The sequence below is a fragment of the Oncorhynchus kisutch genome, linkage group LG12 (assembly GCF_002021735.2).
Source record: "Oncorhynchus kisutch isolate 150728-3 linkage group LG12, Okis_V2, whole genome shotgun sequence".
In the NCBI taxonomy this organism is placed as follows: Eukaryota; Metazoa; Chordata; class Actinopteri; order Salmoniformes; family Salmonidae; genus Oncorhynchus; species Oncorhynchus kisutch.
In genome coordinates this window covers 19396696-19416206 of record NC_034185.2, presented here as the reverse complement: position 1 = coordinate 19416206, position 19511 = coordinate 19396696, and the positions used below count along the sequence as shown (strand labels likewise).

The 19511-nt window shown below is 40.8% G+C and overlaps 1 protein-coding gene across 2 annotated transcripts in view; it reads left to right on the top strand.

Annotated features, from left to right (window-relative positions):
* Positions 1-19511, top strand: part of LOC109900658 (ephrin type-A receptor 7) — an 87048-nt gene that overhangs the window by 45884 nt on the left and 21653 nt on the right. The window lies entirely within an intron of this gene.

Genomic DNA, 19511 nt, shown 5'->3' with positions numbered 1-19511 from the left:
TTTCTACGTCATTTCAATTAAATTACGTTGAACCAATGTGGAATAGACATTGAATTGACGTCTGTGCCCAGTGCGTTGTTACCGTCCACTAAATAGCATTTAAAAATAATAATAACTTTGTATTCCTTAGTCATTCTAAACTGTGATAACATTGATGAAAGCAATATCTATCAATCTCTCAGACTAGGCTTTTGTGTTTGTGTGTGTCTGAGAGTGTTGTGTTTGCGGTTATGCGTGAACATTTGTAGAAAATGGTGTTGTTTGCCAGGACCTGCAACTTTTTCATGATTATGTTTTTTTCCCCAACTGGGAATCTTGTCAAAGTTAAAAGGCTCCGGTGCCCATTCCTATTCAGTTTCATCTTCTAGCTGGTGTCTCCTTGCAGAAGTCAGGATGGAGACCAGTTAATTATTTAGACGCCTGTGAAACTGCAAACAAAGTTGGAGGCAAAGTTTTTCCCAGGCTGCCTATTGTTCACCGTAGCAACATAGCAACTGAACTTTTTTCTGGATCATTCCCTGATCATCTTCCAATCTTCACTGTTTATGTCAAGGACCAGGAATCAATCATTAGTTTTACCTCACATCTCAATCCTTTAAGACCATTGGCATATATGACATACTGGCATACAGGACAAGTCCATGTAGTACAGATTATGAGCTCAGTGAAATAAATGTCCTTACAAAGAGTAGGACAAAAATGGAACACTAATATAGTTCATTCAAAATTGGATGGACTCTTATTAATGAGTTTCTTTGACTGACAGGTCCTAATTGAAGTAGTTGTTGGCTGGGCGGACATACCAGACGAGGGCTGGGATAACTAATAGCATGACCCGGGAACAATGCAACGCTAATGAAAAATTATGAAAATATTGTTAGCACTGATAAAAGTGACTCAACACAGGTTCAGAGACAATGCTTGCATTGTTATATAGAGGAATGGATTTGGCAATGCATAACCCTTGCTTTCAATAAGGTGGCACTTATTGTGTACCTCTGAGTTGTTCAAGAATGTGTTCAGCATTAGTATGTAACTCTTGTCTGTAACGCCCAGTGTGTAATTACCTCCCGCGCTTTCAAGATGTATACATACAGTAACAGTCAAAAGTTTGGACACACCTACTCAGTCCATGGTTTTTCTTTATTTTTACTATTTTCTATGTTGTAGAATAATAGTGACGACATCAAAACTATGAAATAACACATATAGAATCATGTAGTAACCGAAACAGTGTTAAACAAAACTAATATATTTTATATTTGAGATTCTTCAAAGTAGCCACCCTTTACCCTGATAACAGCTTTGCACTCTTGGCATTTTCTCAACGAGCTTCATGAGGTAGTCACCTGGAATGCATTTCAATTAACAGGTGTGCCTTGTTATAAGTTAATTTGTGGAATTTCTTTCCTTAATATGTTTCAACCAATCAGTTGTGTTGTGACAAGGTAGGGGTGGTATACAGAAGATAGCCCTATTTGGTAAAAGACCAAGTCCATATTATGGCAAGAACAGCTCAAATAAGCAAAGAGAAATGACAGTCTATCATTACTTTAAGACATGAAGGTCTGTCAATCAGGAAAATTTCAAGAACTTTGAAAGTTTCTTCATGAGCAGGCACTAAAACCATCAAGCGCTATGATTAAACTGGCTCTCATTGAAGACCGCCACAGGAAAGGAAGACTCAGAGTTACCTCTGCTGCAGAGGATAAGTTTATCAGAGTTACCAGCCACAGAAATTGCAGATCAAATAAATGCTTCACAGAGTTCAAGTAACAGACACATATTAACATCAATTGTTCAGAGGAGACTGCGTGAATCGTTGTCGAATTGCTACAAAGAAACCACGACTAAAGGACACCAATGAGAAGAAGAGACTTGCTTGGGCCAAGCAACACGAGCAATGGGCATTAGACCTGTGGAAATATGTCCTTTGGTCTGTTGAGTCCAAATTTGAGTTTATTGGTTCCAACGTGTGTGGTTCCCACCGTGAAGCATGGAGAAGGATGTGTGATGGTGTGGGGGTGCTTTGCTGGTGACACTGTATGTGATTTATTTAGAATTCGGGGCACACTTAACCAGCATGGCTACCACATCATTCTGCAGTGATACGTCATTCCATCTCGCCAATGACCTAACATACCTCCAGGCTGTTTAATGGCTATTTGACCAAGAAGGAGAGTGATGGAGTGCTGCATCAGATGACCTGGCCTCCACAATCACCCGACCTCAACCCAATTCAGATGATTTGGGATGAGTTGGACCACAGAGTGAAGGAAAAGCAGCCAACAAGTGGGAACTCCTTCAAGACTGTTGGATAAGCATTCCCGGTGAAGCTAATTGAGAGAATGCCAAGAGTGTGCAAAGCTGTCTTTATTATAGGCAAGTCAGTTAAGAACAAATTCTTATTTACAATGATGGCCTACACCGGCCAAACCTGGACAACATTGGGACAATTGTGCACCGCCCTATGGGACTCCATATCACAGCCAGTTGTGGTACAGCCTTGATTCGAACCATGGTATCTTTAGGGACGCCTCAAGCACTGAGATGCAGTGCCTTAGACCGCTGCGCCACTCGGGAGCCCAAGACAAAGGGTGGCTACTTTGAAGAATCTCAAATATAAAATATATTTTTTTGGTTACTACAAGATTTCATATGTGTTATTTCATAGTTTTGATGTCTTCATTATTAGTAAAAATAAAGAAAAACCCTTTAATGAGTAGGTGTGTCCAAACTTTTGACTGTTAATGTACATATTCATGGTGATAAATTGATCCATTTATAAATGTTTGGCTGAATGAAATTATGTTGTAACAACTGTAGAGGGATAGAGTTCAGATGAACTTGTAAATACCATTTGTATGTCTCTGCGTCCAGTATGAAGTAAGTTAGAGGTACAATGTCCTCAGAAATTACTCATACCCCTTGTTTTTTTCCTCTACCATCTATGCAGTACCCCATAATGACAAAGTGAAAATATATTTTTGAAATGTTTGTAAATGTATTGAAGAAATACAGAAATTCCTCATTTACATAAGTAATCACACCCATGAGTCAATACTTTGGCAGCGATTACAGCAGGGTAAGTCTTTAAGAGCTTTCCACACCTGGTTTTCTGCAACAATTGCCCATTTTTATTTTCAAAGTTCTTCAAGTTCTGTCAAATTTGTTGTTGATCATAGCTAGACAACAATTTTCAGGTCGTGCCATAGATTTAAGTCAAAACTGTACCTAAGCAACTCGAGCCTTGTTCTCAAATGTGAATTCATCTCCCAGTATCTGGTGGAAAGCAGACTGAACAAGTTTTTCCTCTAGGATGTTGCTTGTCCATTCCATTCCCCAGTCCTTAAAGATTACAAGCATACCCATAACATGATGCAGCCACCACTATGTTTGAAAATATGGAGAGTGGTGCTCAGTAATGTGTTGTATTGGATTTGTATTAAAGACACAACTTCATTGTTTGCCACATTTTTTGCTGTATTCCTTTAGTGCCTTGTTGCACTAAATGGACAATGACCCAAACATACTTCCAAAGTTGTGGCAAAATGGCTTAAGGGCAACAAAGTCAAGGTATTGGAGTGGCCATCACAAAGCCCTGACCTCAATTCTATATGAAATATGTGGGCAGAACTGAAAAAGCGTGTGTGAGCAAGGAGGCCTACAAACCTGACTCAGTTACACCAGCTCTGTCAGGAGGAGTGGGCCAAAATTCACCTCACTTATTGTGGGAAGCTTGTGGAAGGCTACCCAAAACATTTGACCCAAGTTAAACAATTTAAAGACAATGCTACCAAATACTAATTGAGTGTGTACACTTCTGACCCACTGGGAATGTGATGAAATAAATACAAGTTGAAATAAATCATTCTCTACTATTATTCTGACATTTCACATTCTTAAAATAGAGTGGTGATCCTAACTGACCTAAGACAGGGAATTTTTACTAGGATTAAATGTCAGGAATTGTGGAAAACTGAGTTTAAATGTATTTGGCTAAGGTGTATGTAAACTTTGTTGAAGTCGGAAGTTTACATACACCTCAGCCAATTACTTTTAAACTCAGTTTTTCACACTGGCAGCTTGCGGCTCTGTTTCCCTTTGTTGTCTATAATAGTTTTCAATGCCCTGCCACATCCGACGAGCGTAGGATTCAACAAAACATCGAACAAAAAACAAACAAAATAGCATAGTTAGTTGGGAGCTTGTAAAACGTCAGCCATCCCCTCCGGCGCCATTCTTTCCTTCCTCTCCGGCAGCTGAGTTAGGAAGGACGCCTGCATCTTTGTAGTGATTGGGTGTATTGATAAACTCTCCAAAGTCTAATAACCTCACGATGCTCAAAGGGATTTTCAATGCCTGCTATAAAAAAAATCTACCAATAGTTAGTTGCTAGGCATTGAAAAGCCTCCCTGGTCTTTGTGGTTGAATCTGTGTTTGAAATTCACTGCTCGACTGAGGGACCTTACAGATAATTGTATGTCTGGGATACAGAGATGAGATAGTCAAACAAAAATCAAGGTAAACACTATTATTATTGCACATTTTTACTCCTGGACTTATTTAGGCTTGCCAGAACAAAGGGGGTTGAGTACTTATTGACTGAAGACATTTCAGCTTTTCATTTTGTATTCATTTATTCCACTTTGACATCATGAGGTATTGTGTGTAGGCCAGTGACAAACAATCAAAATGTAATCCATTTTAAATTCAAGCTGTAACACAACAAATTGTGGAAAAAGTCAGTGTGAATCATTTCTGAAGGCACTGTAGTAGCTATTCTCATCAAATTCTAGTCATTGGGCTAAGGGTAGTTGGCAATTGCGCAAACGCTAGAATAAAATGTCCTTCAAACTGCACGCAGAGACATAAAAATGGTATCCACTAATTAATCTGACTGTGGAAGTAGATAAAAGGCCTCATTGCCAAAATCCCGAACAATCCCTTTAAGATATTCACCTTTTGCTTGAAACACAAATTTTGTTTACGATGAACCAGGGAGATCCTTTGGAGAAGTTGCAACTCACTGCTCAATCCAGTTGACCAGCAAAGGGCCCTACACACCCTACGCAAACAGAGCGAAGGAGCATCCTATACGGTCTGTTCCAACATTTTTAAGCCATAAAAAAGTACATAGAAGTACATAGAGTACTTAGAAAACACTGCTCCATCGCTTTGTTTGTGTAAAGTTTGTAGTGGCTTTAAGTAGAGCAGACTGAGTGAGGCTGGCCTTTGTGTTGGTATGCAGAGTCTGTACGCCCCTTTGCTGCCCATGGGGGTGACTGTGAGGCCCCAGTAAACACTCATATACTCTCTCTTTCTCTGAGACACACACACCAGCTCAGCATGCACCTGTGACTCCCAGACACTGTGTTTATATGGAACACATGCTCGTCCATGCTAGATCCCCTGGCTGGAAAGGGCTCCAGCAGTTTGCAGCGTAGGCATTCAAGTGTTTCATTTCCTGTCGAAGAACTTAAAGGAGTTTGGAAATAAAACCTAAATAGTGATGCATGTCATAGGTGCCTGATAGTGACCAAATCTCCATCGACCAGAGAGAAAAAAAAAACACACTTCCACGAAGCCAACCACCAATTTCAAGAGCTTCGTGGCTTGTTTCTTTCACAGAGGGAATTTTCCCAGCACTGCTCTGGGTGCACTAGTGGGATAATTTACTTACGATCCAGACAGTTTAACCCAGGTTGACAGGGAAAACTCTATCTACTAGACTGCCACACACTGGAAAACGGTTCCGTCAGCCCGTCAGCCTGAGGTTAGACATTTGATATCCATTTGCAGTCTATTTCAGCTTGTCACCATGACTTTTATACAGAGAGAAGAGTTGAAGAAAATGAGCTGCAACGTCTGCAACAAGAAAACAACTACCTACTTTTCAGAGTTTATTTTCTTCTTTTGAATTCAGCTTGGGAAAAATCACAGATTGTCTTATGGGATGGGCTTTGGCAGGACTTGTATGTTGTATCACACAAGAATGTATTTTGGTAGCAGCGAGAGACCGAGATTTTTTTACGGGTCTGTGAGCATTACTCACTCTTGTTTTGTGAGATAAAAAGAAAGGAGGCAGATTGACAGGTCTGTTTTTTCACTCTTTCATTGTCTCATCAGCACACTGTCTGTCTCCTGCAGGGAGGGGAACTAATTATGTCTTCAACCCCCTGCTTCACCCCCTCCCCTTTGTTCAGATCATCACATTTGGAAATCATAATGAGTCAGACGACCACTTCGGCACTGAACGCAAAAAACAATATCAAAATCCAGAAATCCTCCAAAACTGCAGTTGCTACCTCTGAAAAGGCCTGCTGGTAATTGTGGGTGACCTCTTGACCCCCAAAGCTATCGCCTTATAGCCTGACCACTAGCCACCTGCTTGTCTCCTCAGCTGTGCTAGCTGAGCTCTTCACCTTCCCAATGTACAGCAGCTCAGTACCAGCAACACATTGTCTTTTAGCAAAGCACAGGGAATATTTGACAGCCATCTGCTACGCTGCTTTTGATGATTTGGTATAAAAACAACAGTAAAAAGATTATATCATCCATGGAGTCCACTGAGTGTTGGTTACTGGTTGTGAAGCAGATGGGACAAACATCTGGGCTGGAATAATTTAGCGAGGGGCAGGAGAGAAGCTGGGTCTGACTGAGAAGTGGCCTTCCTTGGGCTTTCAAACCTACCTCCCTCCCTTCCTCCTTTCCTCAGTATCCATGCCCAGTGGTGAGGGTGGAGTCATCTCTGTGGTCATCTGGGTTAGTCTGTAACAAAATCCTTGGACAGTTCTGTAAGAAGTTCTAGAGAAGGACTTTTTTAAAAGTGTTCCTTTGGTGTCCTATTCTAACTAGGGAGTCATGTAGTTGGGAATTGAATTGCCTGTTTAACCTTGTGCATCAGTGTAATTTTATAATTTTATACTTGGATGACAAAAACATGGTTTTACTTAATACTGCTGGAGAAACGGCTTAATTACTATCTTGGTGTCTCAAAGGATATTTCTTCTGGTAGTAGACTAGACAATAGTCTGTGTTGGGGATACATTATCCTTGCATGATCAGATTCAGCCTTTTTGCTATTCTTTGTGTTTGTTGTTTGTTGTGATAGTGTGGATGTGCACAAAACTTTGGTGAAAAGGTGCTTTCTAGGTTCCTCATGCATAAAACCACCATAAAACCACCATATTTCATAGTGGAATTATCAATATACATGTATTTTTATTTGAAGAAAAACGATATAAAAAACGTGAAAGAGCCGATATCCCCAGAGACTGCAATAATTAAATGAGTTAATTAAATTCTCCTCAAATGCTCTCGTTGTCACGCCACTGAGTAGCCATAGCCAGCAATACTGTCACATAGCAGCTAGACTAATACACTTTGGCAAGACCACAGCATGTTTCATGCTGTGGATACTCTAGATTAGAGGTTACTGGCTGATACTGTGAGACATACTCCATGCATGGTAGCTTCATTGGGCTTGCTGCTGCAGGTGGGAGCAGGCTGAACCCCCAGACTGTCAATACGGTTTTGTTAGTTTGTTACCTCCAGATAATTGAAAGGTAGTTCATTTTAAATTGTGTGAACATTCCTGGTATTTACATAATAATACGGCAACATCCTCCAATTAGCTGGTGATTTGTGGATTTGCTAAAGAAAACATACAGTGTGAAACAAAGAGAGGCAAAATCTTCTGTCTGTCAGTGTGCAGTGCGGGTAATTGGGAACAGGGTTTGGGACAAGCTCAACAAACTGAAAGCAAACGATAGTCCAGCCCTCCCACTAGCCCTAAGCCTGTTCCTTACTGTCTAACAATGCCCAGAAATCACCAATTACTGTAATGGCAAATCCTGGCCTCAATACACAAAGGCTGAGAGAAGTGACACCTGGTTGATCTTCATCAACAAGGTGTACTTGATCTCTCAATACAGAGCTCCTCAGTCACTAACTCCCCTATATGCACAGCATTTAACCGTCTTAGTCCAATTTCAGGTTATTTTGTTATCCCATTGGGTTCATTGTTAGGAGAATATTCTATCTGTGTAAAAGCTGTTTGTGTGCTCTCTGCATTGCTGGTGGTCCTCCCGGTTGTCCTCTCAGTGTAGAATATCACAAACAGCCCCACCCCCTTACCCTTCACTCCCTGCTGCCGCCTAAACTAAATCCACATGGAGGCTGCATGGCCAAAATGGAGAGTGCATGGGATATGGATATGAATGGCTGGACTAACTGTTCTTTAGTTTAATAGTGAAGGATTAAGGCAATTCAGACTGATAAACAAAGAAAAGGCTGCGGCAGCTTTTTAATTGTGCTGTTTGATAAATGGCAGCTGCGTTAGGCCAGGCATTTTAGGAGACAACACAATTAAAAGTGATGTAAAGCATTGACTACTGATTAGTTCCATGTGGAGGGCTGAGAATTTGATTTGGCCAGAACACATTTTCATTTGTAATAGATTAAGGGAAGTCCTGTCTTCCCCCTCTTCTAAAGACGAACAGGTCCACAGAATCTTGTGCTCTTACTGTACTGGCGTTCTCTTTGAGAAAATAAAATGACAATTCCGAGAGAAAATTTGAAGTAAGTCAAGATTGTTTTTTTTGTATCTGGCAAAGCTCCAAACTTTAATCAGGCTGACGACTTCAAAGGCCTTGCTGCCGGCCTTTCTATTTTCACATTTCAATACATTCCACTGGCCGTGTTCCTCCTTTCATAAATCCAGAGAAACTGATTCATCTGCCAAGCCTAGCTGAGTTTTATTGGGCCATTCCCTGGGTTTGTCATTTTAAGCAACTTGCAATAACTTCACCACAACGCAATGAAAACATCTCGCTTTGATTCCCAAATGAGAAAACATTATCCAGCTAATGGAGCTATTACAAAAAGTACCCTCAATGATTACTTAATGAAACACGGTATGCTACCTACATCATGCTATATTTCATGAATACCGTTAGTGCTGCTCTTCTGTGGGCACATCAGAATCAGTCTCTATAGATGTAGCTGGGCTGACCTCTGCAAGAATGTTTCTCAACTTTGAGTAAGATCTTGATTAGTAGCTTTTATAACATTTACCATTCAATATTTATCCTATTAGTCTGTGAGTTACTTGTATTGTTTCAAAGGGCCATAGATTATTATGTAGTTGATCAATTGTTTTTAGGGCTGTTGGAGTTAATCAGTTAATCAGTTAGCTTTGTGTCGTTTAATGCACCATTTTGTTTTTGTGTGATTATTTGCATTGTCTGAAAGTACATGGAAACTTCCAAAATGCATAATATATACAGCTAAAATCTACAATGTGATGTAGAAACAAGTTGACATTGAGGTTAAAGAAAGTGTGCATTTTAAATTTACCTGATTTTGCTAACCATTACTTTAGACAAAATCAAGACATTAATATTCTTGTAATAAAAAAATCCTTAAATTACACCTCACTTTGAGCAAATTCTGACAATGCGATTAATTGCGATTAATCACAGAAAATTCTGCGAATAACTCAATAATTTAAAAGAATTATTTGACAGCTCTAATGCTTGCTTTATATCAGAGATGAATTGCAGTCATCTTTTTCCTACATTGAGGAAAGAAGAAAGAGTCATTACAAAGTCTGTTAGAAGAGTTAGTAACCAAATAATGCTCTTATAAGACAAACTCTGAAGTGTTCATGGAACTGTACAGTGTTCTGAGGGATAATTACCTTAGATAATGATGCCAGTGTAACTCATCATGATCCTTATGTCAAAATGTGAGAACGTATTCATATTCACACACTCACACCTGCTCTCCCTTGTATGAGCAAAATGTTGACCTGAAAACCCAAAAATTACTACATTTATAATACCCCATTACTATTTACCAGACTTGTGTAGCAGCAGAATAATTTCAGCTGTTGTGTTGAGAGATCCATTGTTTTCCTGAGAGCTGCGGTCTGGGGGAATGACTCTAACCAAAAGCAGTTCAGGTACTGAATACAAACAGAGAGGAAAAGACGGAGCGCAAGGATTTACTCCGCCCAAAATCTGTCCGCATGAGATAAGCCTGTTTTTGTATGGAACTCTAAGAGAGAGTGTTGAATTACCTGAGGCTTATTTGATCTAATAGAAGTTTCGTAATGTTTAGTCTGTTACAAATATACTGATATAAGTGGATGCACATGGCATTCTGGCAACTTTAAGAAAAACATCTTAGTTGTGCCTGTTGTTCACACTTGTATCTGCCCTCTCATTGGCTAGGATGGTCCCACCTCATCTCGCCTACCTTCAATCATAGCGGACTTGTATTTCCATTGTTAGAGCGAGCGGTCACTTGGTTATCTTGTCAATATAATAGATCATCTTTGATACAAAACAACAACAAACAGATCATATCTTCCTACCTCAGCAGATATAACCTCCTGTGGTTCTATTTCCTGGGTCAAGGGTCATACTACTGTATATAGTATAGCTTAGCCAATATCCACCAGCTGAAAGGTTGGGGGCGGCTGCCTCCAAACCCCTCGCTTTATTGTTATTGTCATCCCACCCAGAACAGTGTTGAAAAGGCTTAGGGGGGTGCTTTCTAGGGAAATGGAGCTGACCTGGCTATCTTCTGGGTATTATAGTGGTGTTGCGCTTCTCACGGCAAACTGAAGTCGATTTGTGCCCAGTGATTACGGCCAATCACATGCTCTGGAAGCTGGCGGAGGCGAGGGGAGTAGGGCGGTGGAGGGACAAAGGACAGTCTCACTGGTCTTTGTAGGGTAGAGAGAGAGAGAGAGAGCCTCTCTCAGCAGTTCAGGGTTCCGCTAAGCAACCTGAGAGAGACCCTTGTTTTAGAAGGTAGCACATCACTCAGCACAGTTTAGGTTGAAATCAGCGAGTGTTTCCATGTAAGGAGAGAGAAGACAGTGGTGGGAACAATCAGCTCTTTCTCATTCTGTTCAATTCATTCCCAACCTAGGGGTGGAAACAACGTAAGACTTCAATGAGTTCTAGCACGCCAAAACAGGTTTTACCTGACACTTTATAATAAATCATGGTTACAGTTGTGATCAAAACAGATTGTTGCAAGCTGGGGAAATGTGGCAAACCAACTCTGAAATTGTCTCCAAAGCCAGGAGTTGTAATGTTTTGCAGTGTGATATGAGAAAGCCCCATAGACACAGCGTTGTTGGATTTCTCTTTATATGGTAATCAGACATGACTCATAATCAGTTATTGTTTCTGTTTAGCTAATATAATACATCATGAATAAATATGGCTGGGTGGGCGGTCACATCTAAGATCATCAACGCATCTACATACTTTATTCCCTGAAGGAACTATGTTTGGAGTGTGCGTTGAAGTGTAAATTGAGCACACACTGTCAATGTAAGTGCACGTGTCTGATTTTCGCCATGCCCTGTCATTTTGTTTTTGACTGAACATAAGACATCAAGCTTGCTTCACATCACACAGATGAATGATAGCTCACCGGCGATGACACACAAAAAGCTGACCTCTAAAACTATACTGTGACTAAGCAGACTGTTCCGCGCAATCTGTGTCTTAGCTGCCTGTATGGCTCAGTGGAGGGCGGGTTGAGGGCTGTGGGCTGAGTTTGTCTGGGTGTCCGAGGCAGGGTTTACTCATCATGACAGCTGCTGCTGCTAGTATGTGGGCCTTCCCCATCATGTCATTACTGGCTGCTTGGAGTTTGGTGGGCCTGCCAGCTCTGTCCCTCAACGCTCGGCACACTAAGCAGATTTTTCTCCCGCATGGACAGGCACGCTCACCTGTCACGGGCGGACTGAGTTCTGCTCCATCCTACACCCACTTGGAGTATTCCTCCCACTACTTTGTTATGTCATCATCACCCGGTTTGCGACAGAGGTAGAATGAGGTGGCAAAATAGGAGGTAGAATGACGGAGTTGTGACATGGGCATTTATTTGATTTGTGATTTACAGGCAGACATAAGAGAGCTAAGAGGCAGCATACCTCCCCTCTGAGAGCGTGACTGTGACCTGTGGCTTGAGAAACATAAAGAGTTGCCAGTAAACTGAGAGGGTCAGAGTTGTAGTGAAATCTACTGTGGTCGGCCATGTCGTTAAATGAAATGACTTTCTACTCTTTTTTTGTCCGTCTTTTTCAGTTTTTTTGTTTTGCCTACGCTACAACAAACATTCAATAGTTTGTTGAATAGAACCATCTCCCCACTTATCTCACTCTGTGAGTCTGTGATGTCAAGTTTGTTGACTGATCATTTCCAGTCTGCTTGCCAAACCAGAAAAAAAACACTTCAACTTCAAATCCGTGATGTTCAAAAAAGAAAGTCTTGATTATTGTGCTGCTCCTGCTCTATCTGTTGACAGACTCAGGTAGTCACTCAGTACACTGGCCACAGCAGCTCCAGGGGTGATGATGATGTCTTTATTTTCCAACATATCGCACCCCTGTAGCTTTCCAAAATGAGATGGTCTGCCTTTGGCCTGGAATCCACAGGTATGGACCTGACTCGGTGTTCTTATACAGTGAGAGAAAGAGAGACCGAGAGAGGCAGAGAGAGAGAGACAGAGAGAGGTCTGCCGGCTTGGCTTAGAGCTGTTGGCAGTCAGCAGAGTGCGTCCAACCAGACTGCTCAATGCAAAATTACAGACTTGGCTGGAGGGGCTCTGGATATAATTTCCCTACTATGGATGCTGTCCAAGACTGTGATTAAAGAGCATATGAGCTCTGATTAATATGATCATCTTGGTGATGACAGAGGTATTTCTATAATAAATAGATCTTTATGATGCCAACCCTCGGTGATCATATGTTCCCCCGATTCCTGCGAAATGGTTTTGTGGTGGTTTCATTTGGCATTTGTATATTCGCCGTGCCGATGCCAAACTTAAGATTCATTCACCGCTGATCAGGAAATGAGGATGCGGGGTTAAGGCAGTCTAAGACAAGCAGAGCTGCCGTTGTAGGAAGGCATAGATAAGTGGCCATAATGCTCCAGACCCCGAAATAATAGTCGTGCCTCAGGATTCCGACACAAGCTAGCCCCATCACCCTCCAGCACACTGCATTTGAGGAATTCTCTCTCATTTCAATCCCCTTATGGCTCGGTTGTCCAATCAAGGCTTTAGATGCATGCGCCGGGGGCCTGGGGCTGTGCTTTGACATTTAATAGAAGCGACGAGGAGGTGGAGGGCCTTGTGGCTGGTTAGCAGTGGATCCTGTAAATGTCCACAGTCACAGTCAGACCTACTCTTAGGAACATTCTGCCGTGTGCGCCGCTGCTGTAATCTGCCTCTGTGCTTTTTCAATCCAGAGCCTTTGTTTTATTAAGATAAACGATAAAGCCACTCTGTATGCAAACACATAGGCTTTCTCTGCTTAGGCCTGTTGGTGGATTTGAAAAGACAGGCCTTGCAGCTGCCTGCAGCAGAAAGGTCATTGAGGCAGGCGATAAGCAGATCCAGGTGTGTACATTACTACATTACCACCTGTCCCACTACTTTCATTTCTCATCAGTTGTTTCATCACCTGATTCCCTGTGATATTCAGTGTGCTGAGCAGGATTTAGATATCATCATTAGACTCACATTAAGGTATTTGGATGAGCATGGCCGTGGCATATTTTTCTGCCTTGAATTCCATGGGTCTGGCCCTGTACATCTTCCAGGGAGGTTCTGTTCTGTACTCCGACTGGGATTTACACTAAGTGAGTTCAGATGGAAAACGGACTGGAACAAAAACTAGATTAATATACAAAGCCACAGAGATCTCACTCTGTTTTTTACCTTACATGTATTTCCGACCACCGCCCCTAAAACAGGTTGGTATTTAGCATCGTTTACATTCTTCTCCTCCCACATCCAGGATTGCTGTTTATTTTCAGTCAAATTTGGATTGCCAACATAAGTCAACAAAAAGCCTTATTTGGCAGCAAGTAAAATGTATTGCATTAAATTGGCCTCTTGTATTTCCCTTGGTGTGAGCAGCAGAGGATTTGACAGAAATGCGGAGCTAAATTACACATTTTATGACGCTGTTATTGCATGTTAAGAAGCCAAATTTGACTTCAGAGGTGAATGCAGGGTCTTTGTGTTGTGTTGTGTTTTGTATTGTAGTATATAGGGCAGGGACAATACCAGTATCGCAATATTTTATCCATTGCCAAAATTATTTGGTCCTTTAAAACCTGCTGTGTGTAAAATATTGTGTGCTATAGCTTGGAAAATAAATTCATGTGATTCTGGATGACAACATAATGATGTTTGTTTCCAACATTACGGTTGTTTTCCTAAAGAAGTAGGAATCCGCTTTGTGTTTTGTTTCCTTGCTAACGAGTATCGTGATACTGGTATTGTCCCGGGCCTAATAGTACATGAACCATTGTTTACTCTCTAATAATACATGGACCATTGTTTACTCCCTAATAGTACATGGACCATTGTTTACTCCCTAATAGTACATGGACCATTGTTTACTCCCGAATAGTACATGAACCATTGTTTACTCTCTAATAATACATGGACCATTGTTTACTCCCTAATAGTACATGGACCATTGTTTACTCCCTAATAGTACGTGGACCATTGTTTACTCCCTAATAGTACATGGACCATTGTTTACTCCCTAATAGTACATGGACCCTTGTTTACTCCCTAATAGTACATGGACCATTGTTTACTCCCTAATAATACATGGACCATTGTTTACTCCCTAATAGTACATGGACCATGTTTACTCTCTAATAATACATGGACCATTGTTTACTCCCTAATAGTACATGGACCCTTGTTTACTCCCTAATAGTACATATACCATTGTTTACTCCCTAATAGTACATGGACCATTGCTTACTCCCTAATAGTACATGGACCATTGCTTACTCCCTAATAGTACATGGACCATTGTTTACTCCCTAATAGTACGTGGACCATTGTTTACTCCCTAATAGTACATGGACCATTGTTTACTCTCTAATAATACATGGACCGTTGTTTACTCCCTAATAGTACATGGACCATTGTTTACTCCCTAATAGTACATGGACCCTTGTTTACTCCCTAATAGTACATATACCATTGTTTACTCCCTAATAGTACATGGACCATTGCTTACTCCCTAATAGTACATGGACCATTGCTTACTCCCTAATAGTACATGGACCATTGTTTACTCTCTAATAATACATGGACCATTGTTTACTCCCTAATAGTACATGGACCATTGTTTACTCCCTAATAGTACGTGGACCATTGTTTACTCCCTAATAGTACATGGACCATTATTTACTCTCTAATAATACATGGACCATTGTTTACTCCCTAATAGTACATGGACCATTGTTTACTCCCTAATAGTACATGGACCCTTGTTTACTCCCTAATAGTACATATACCATTGTTTACTCCCTAATAGTACATGGACCATTGCTTACTCCCTAATAGTACATGGACCATTGCTTACTCCCTAATAGTACATGGACCATTGTTTACTCCCTAATAGTACGTGGACCATTGTTTACTCCCTAATAGTACATGGACCATTGTTTACTCTCTAATAATACATGGACCATTGTTTACTCCCTAATAGTACATGGACCATTGTTTCCTCCCTAATAGTACATGGACCATTGTTTACTCCATAATAGTACATGGACCATTGTTTACTCCCTAATAGTACATGGACCATTGTTTACTCCCTAATAGTACATGGACCATTGTTTACTCCCTAATAGTACATGGACCATTGTTTACTCCCTAATAGTACATGGACCATTGTTTACTCCCTAATAGTACATGGACCATTGTTTACTCCCTAATAGTACATGGACCATTGTTTACTCCCTAATAGTACATGGACCATTGTTTACTCCCTAATAGTACATGGACCATTGTTTACTCCCTAATAGTACATGGACCATTGTTTACTCCCTAATAGTACATGGACCATTGTTTACTCCCTAATAGTACATGGACCCTTGTTTACTCCCTAATAGTACATGGACCATTGTTTACTCCCTAATAGTACATGGACCCTTGTTTACTCCTTATGTTACAGCATCTTTCTTTTTCTTGGTTCAGACTTTTATTCACATTTATTTACATTTAAGTAATTTAGCAGAGTCTCTCATCTAGAGCGACTCACAGTAGTGAGTGGATACATTTTTGTACTTTTTTTCCATACTGGTCCCCCGTGGGAATGAAACCCACAACCCTGGCATTGCAAGCGCCATGCGCAACCAACTGAGCCACACGGGACCTTATTATTGGCTGTGGTTCATTAGCCTAGTTGACTATTATAGCCAGGGAAATGTCCTTATGAAGACAGAATTATTTGGGCCCCCGGCCTTGAAAACAAAACATTGACTTACGTTTCTCAGACCATTAATGCGTACTATATGACTGGCACCCAAGAAGACATTTAGGCTTCTTCTATTTACATCATCATGATCCTGAAGTTGATGATACAATTTTCCTTTTACCTTGAAACATGTCATTATAATTGTTTAATATTGTTGTGTCTCAGCGGGCCACTAGGGTATAAATAGGAGCTAAATGCAATGGTCTGGTCACTCTGAGGAAGACATCAGCTTGACGTCGAAACATCAGTCACCTGTCCGCATTCTGTACAATGGATTAAAGTGAGCAATAAGAAATCAATCTCTGCCTTTTTTTGTTGCGTGCTTCAACTCCTTTTAACCTGGAATAGGCATTTTAGGATTTTTTTCTTGGTAAGCCAGTCTCTTGGTGACACATTGTTTCTCTCTCATTTTAATAAGTTTTTGTATTTATTTAAATGTTATTTTATCTGACCTTTATTTAACTAGGCAGGTCAGTTAAGAAGGGCAAAAAGGCCTCCTGCCAAAAGGCAAAAGGCTTCCTGCGGGGATGGGGGCAGGGATGAAAAATAAAAATAAAAATATAAATATAGGACAAAACACACATCATGACAAAAGAGACAACACAATACTACATAAGAGATACCTTAGACAACAACATAGCAAGGCAGCAACACATGACAACAAAATGGTAGCAACACAACATGGTAGCAGCACAAAACTTGGTACCAACATTATTTGGCACATACAACAGCACAAAGGGCAAGAAGAGACAACAATACATCACACAAAGCAGCCACAACTTTCAGTAAGAGTGTCCATGATTGAGTCTTTGAAGAGATTGAGATAAAACTGTCCAGTTTGAGTGTTTTTTGCAGCTCATTCCAGTCGCTAGCTGCAGCGAACTGATGATGGGGATAAGAGTGATCGGCAGTGCATCTCCAGGTAGGAGATGATTCCATTCATGCTCTACATGAGGGTAGAGGACAAATATCTCCATGACAACCAAGCAGCCCCAGCTACTCTCCTATCCTCTTGGAGGAATCGGGGTGTGTGTCTCAGAGCTGCTGATGATAGGCTGCCAGCCCTGTTAGCCCTACTTCCTAATTTGGCCACTGACACGGAGCAGAAGAGTGTATTTTCAATAAGTGGGGTCCCTGCTGCCTAAACGATTATGTAACAAAGCTGACCAGTGATTTCTGCATCTGTTACACAACTATTTGGAGATTAGAACAGAGTTCACACAGCATGGGACGCCCATTGAGGGGCAGGTTTGAACGGATCGGACTCCCTGTCAGCTCACGATTGAGGGGCAATGATGCACACGGCACTGTCCATGTCAGTGAGTATGAATATTAAAGGGGTCTGGAGCAATTTACCCCCCACTGACCCTCACACTCATGGCACAGTTCAGCACAAGACTATAGTTATTTTGGTATGGTGGGTGACACACAGGATACCTGCTGAAACGCATTGAATTGAATTCATTTGCAGACATAAAATTGGCCAATCGAGAAGTTATTCATCATTGATTCAAATTTTGGTCCGAAAGCTTTTATTAGATGTTTTAAAGATGTAGACACAGTATACCATTGTTACCACAGTATACTGATGTAATATGGAAGAGCCAACCTCCTCTAAATCAGTTTCTGCTAATTACTTTGAAGCAGAGGCCCCTTTGACCTCCCTGCATGCCCAGCAAAGGTGCCCCTAGTCCAGCATTGTCATTATACAGGTAGTGGTCTGACTAGCTAGCTAGTCTCTTGCTAACTCTATTTTGAAGCAAACCACATCAAGGGTAATTTGATAAGGGCATTTATATAGGGATATTTTCACAAGGGTATTTTACAAAGGTATTTATATAAGGGTATTTTATAAGGGTATTTATATAAGGGTATTTTTATACGGGTAATTATATAAGGGTATTGTTACGAGAAATGAGTGAGGAGGTGTGGAGTCAGGCGCAGAGAGCAAAAGATGTGGGAAAAAACACGCTTTAATGTCCCGGAAACATAACATGAACCAAAAGTAGAAAAACAAATGATCAGAAATATAAACGGACAGCGTGAAACCCAAATACAAACAAAATACACTCAAACAACAAAACAGACTAACAAGCCCGCACGAAACAGAAGCGGGCTGAACAAACTATATATAACCCTCCCCTAACAACCAAACAAGAAACAGGTGATACCAATCAGACAAAACCAAAGGAACACAGAACAACGGATCGGCGATAGCTAGTAGACCGGCGACGCCGAGCGCCGAGCGCCACCCGAACAAGAAGGGGAGTCACCTATTTTTATAAGCGTAATTTTATAAGGGTATTTTTATAAGGGTAATTATATAAGGATATTTATTTAAGAGTATTTTTATAAGGGTATTTATACAAGGGTATTTTATAAGGGTATTTATATAAGGGTCATTATATAAGGATATTTATTTTAGAGTATTTTTACAACAGTATTTTTATAAGGGTATTTATATAAGAGTATTTTTTACAAGGGTAATTATATAAGGGTATTTTATAAGGGTATTTTTACAAGGGTAATTATATAAAGGTAATTATATAAGGGTATTTTATAAGGGTATTTTTATAAGGGTAATTATATAAGGGTATTTTATAAGGGTATTTTTACAGACACTCTTTTATACGTAGCACTCACACTGAATTTGAATCAGGGTAAATATAGAGATGATCAAATGAAATATAACTCACAGATGAATAAAGACATTCTAGCTTTGGCTTATTATCTATATTTAATGACTTGTTTGAAAAGAGAAGGAGATTGCCAAGTGCTGGGAGTGAAAGGAGAGAACCCTGGTTCTGCTGTAGGTGCTGAGCAGAGCTTGGGAATTTCTCTGTTACAAAGGACTCCACTCAGCGATGTCATCCACATGAAAGCTGAAGCCTTGATCCTTCTACAAAATGAAAGCGTTACTTAACGGGCTGAACAATTTACGTCTGCTGTGGTCGCTCTCACCATCTCCCTCCCCGAACTCTAAGCGGAGGTGACAAAGCTGTGAGCGGTGGTGGCTGGGAAAGCACATTTCCGTGTGTGGCTCGTCGCGGCAGGCAGTGGAGCGGGTGGATGAAGCACGCACACCAATGCAGATCGAGGCCCACTAGCCAATCCCGACAGTTCCCCTCACATTCATCAAAGGCTGGGCCTATCATTGTCTGAGGTTTTTATTTTCTGAGTCACT